The following is a 3,587-nucleotide window of genomic DNA, read 5'->3' as shown; positions in this document are numbered from 1 at the left end:
CCATACTGTCAAAGAGCCAACTCTTAGTTGAGACTTGAGAGTATCATTAGTAATCACCATAGCTTTATGAGAAAATGAAAAAGTGACTTAACCTAAGAGTGGGAAAAAGGACTTTGGAAGTTGTGTGAAAAGAAGGGAAGGATCCGAGAGAATCAATCTTAGTTGGTGAAATTGCTTTAAAGATTTGCCTTAAAATAAAGCTTTAAGAGCTGCATGATCGAGCATAATGAAAAATATTAAGGTGAGTTTGGATGGGCGGTGCGTTTACTTCGGTTAGTGTAAAAATAGCGGTGGCGGTAAAATTAGACACTGTAACGATACTGTAAGGTAAGACAAAAAGGAAACTAAACGCACCGTCCATCCAAACTCACCCTTAAAAAGCTATATTCAAAAGTTATTTATGTTTGATTCTTTCCTTCTTCATGTAAGCAAACAATAGAGGAGAAGAGAAAGTCTTTAATATTTTTGTTATCATTAAAATATTGATGATAGGAATTAAATATTGAATGGTTTTAATGGGGCACGAATTGATGTTTAAATCATTTAATGATTTTTTTTTATTTTTCGTGTTCTTTTTACAGTTTATGTTCAAAGTTTGTGGCTAATCCTCTCAATAATACTTTCTTCAAATTCAAATTCGAGTCGCCCTTTAAAAATGGCATGTAACTTACTAGCACTAAGAGAAAGAAAATGATAATTTTAATTGATTCATACATATATTTTAAAGTTATAAAGATAAATTTAGCCCTTAACGTTTACATCTTTTGTCAAATTGACCCTTATTCTTTTTTGAGCTAAATTTGATCCTCAACTTTTAAAAATAGTCGAATTTAACCATCAACCTTTTAAAAAAAGTAGAATTGTTGTTTTCAATAGAAATACTCACTAAAATGTTATTTTTTTAAACATGACTAATCACATGTACGTCATGCTATTGTTTTGAATTTTATGACATTTTTATAATTTTTGAATATTTTAATAATTTAAATTATTTTTCGATGTAACATATAAGACAAATAATGTCATGTTAACATGAAGTACACGTGAATCGCCACATGACTTACCATGCCAACATCGTTAAAAAAGTTATGGTTTTAGTCAGTATTTTTGTTAAAAAACAAATTGACACTTTTTAATAAGTTAATGGTCAATTTTGGCTAAAAAAAAGAGAGAATAAATTCAAATTCAAAAAAGATGTGAACGTTGAAAGCTAAATTTACCATGACTATATAAAATACAATATTGAATAGACTTTGTCAATATTTCAAATGTGAAATTCTTTTCATTATAATAACTTTAATCCTTTATGAAAGAAAACAAAGATTAAAGGGTTAGTATCTCGTAGATAATTAATTAAGTTTTTTTTTTTTAAATTTCACAAATAGAATAAAAAACTATCATTTGCGTCATTCATTTAGCTCGTGCTTCTCAACTAAAAAAAAAATCACTCTTACTATACAAATAATTACCAAGATTAGATATCATTAATCAATAAAAGAGATTCTTCTTTTTTAAGAATATCTAAGGATTATTATCATGTATTTTTTTTTTTAACTTCGTAGGTGAGATTAAACATCATCACGTGCTTAGTATTATAAGAAAAAAATATAAAACGAACAGTTAACAAATGTTTAATTCTGCATGTTCCACGCATTGTTTATTTGGTCACGGATACGGTATTCGTTCCATTGGGAACTCAACTCCTGTTTCTCACGGCATTTTTTTGTAAGATGCGTATCGAATCTCTCGACCAACAGAGGCGAATACCGCAACTACCCTTCGCGTGAATTGGAAAGCCTTATGGAAAATCCGGCTTTTCTGATCTTCCTTTGGAAACTGTGCCGCAACTACCTCCCTCTCCGGATAGAACTGTGTTTTCGGAATATTACAAGGAACTCCAATTGTCCATTGTGTGATCGCATGGATGAAAACATTGACCACCTGTTCCGCACATGCTCTTCGCCAGAGCTATATGGTTTGGTTCTCAATACTCCATCCGGTCGGAATACTGGGAGTAGCGGATATACGAGAATAGATCCTTCAGTGGGTTCAACAATACTTAAAATCTGACCTCTTCCACCAAACATGTACAATGAATGGATCCTAAATATTCTTTGGCAACTATGGAAGCATCGCAACTGAGTTTGTTTCAACAATCAGACTGCTAATCGTATGGCACTGCTCCAAAGTGTACAATGTTGTTCACAACAGTACCAAGTCCTCTTACGATCGGACAAGCCAAATCCCTACATTTAAACCGGCCAAATCGAAACAACCTGAACTGGAAACTCAACTTTTCCCCAACAATTCACCCTTCTCGATCATACCGGTCTTCATTCACTCCAACACAACACATACTTTTGGGCAGCAGTACTAATTGTGGGTATACTCCTGTTCCAACATGCATGTCCACATATTACCAAGGTCATTCAAAACACACAGCCAGCTACTCCTAGCTCGAATGATCTTACTCAAGCTAAAGCACATTGGATCCAATTAACTCAACTGCATTGTCCCAACCGAAAATGGTATCCACTATTCCGAGGCAAAGTACTGGTCAGTGGAAGATCGAGCCCATCCATCAGGATATTAAATCGCTTCAGGAAGGAATAAGCTTTGAAATGTCAACCGGAAGGCACATGCTACATCGCAAACTCTATCACCTAGCCTATCGTCGCATAGTTACTCAATCCTTTAGGATTGGGCTAAATAATAATCACTCTATGCAGTTTATGCTTTTGTTATCTTACCAATAAAAAATTCTGCATGTTGTATCAAAAGAAACTTCACCAAGTAATATAATTAGTTCACATGTACCAAGCTCTTATTTTTTTTATAAATATAATGCCTTAAAAAAATCTAGTAATCTTCAAAACTATTATGAACTTTAAAAGCTTTTCTTCTTCATTCGAAACCAAAAATCAAAACGAAAATTTAAAATTTTAATTACTTTTTAATTACTAAAAGTAATTAAAAATTTAAAAATAGGATGATTTTGTATGCAAATAAATGTTAACGAAAAAAAGCTGGCAAAAAACATAGGTACACACAGCGAAGAAACCTCTGGCAAACTGCGGGCTTACTTTGTAGCCCGTAAGCCATAAGAATCCTGCAGAATATATATAAAACGACACCGCTTATTTCACTACTGACGAGGAAAAATAAATTGGCACTACAGGGCCCAACCGGGTTCGAACCGGTGACCTCTTGATCTGCAGTCAAATGCTCTACCACTGAGCTATGGACCCAAGCGGTAACGAGTTAAAATAATTTATATATAGCAAATGTTAAGCACACTTGACACATGATATATATTTTTTATGTTTTTGGTCTCTCTCAAACTTGTTTCTTTGGTTCATCATCGCTAGGGAATAACAACATAGAAAGCAATAGGTTTTCCAATTTCAAAAAAATAAAGGAAGCTTGTTGCAAGAAAATATAGCAGTATTTAATTAATAAGCATTGTATCAATATAACAATATATAACTAATAAGTGTTGGGTGCAATGGTAAGACACGTTCAATTTTAACGTTGAAAGTTTAAACTGGAAATGACAGAAGGTCAGTCATAAATTTCGAACATGAACT

The 3,587-nt window shown here is 33.1% G+C and overlaps 1 non-coding gene across 1 annotated transcript; it reads right to left on the bottom strand.

Moving 5' to 3' along the window:
* Positions 1-3,176: 3,176 nt before the first annotated feature.
* On the bottom strand, positions 3,177-3,248 carry TRNAC-GCA (transfer RNA cysteine (anticodon GCA)). The gene has a single exon. It is a non-coding gene; the product is annotated as a tRNA-Cys (tRNA).
* Positions 3,249-3,587: the final 339 nt, after the last annotated feature.

This window comes from Gossypium hirsutum, chromosome D12 (assembly GCF_007990345.1).
Source record: "Gossypium hirsutum isolate 1008001.06 chromosome D12, Gossypium_hirsutum_v2.1, whole genome shotgun sequence".
NCBI lineage: Eukaryota > Viridiplantae > Streptophyta > Magnoliopsida > Malvales > Malvaceae > Gossypium > Gossypium hirsutum.
The sequence above is the reverse complement of the archived record's forward strand: the minus strand, read 5'-3'. Positions and strand labels throughout refer to the sequence as shown.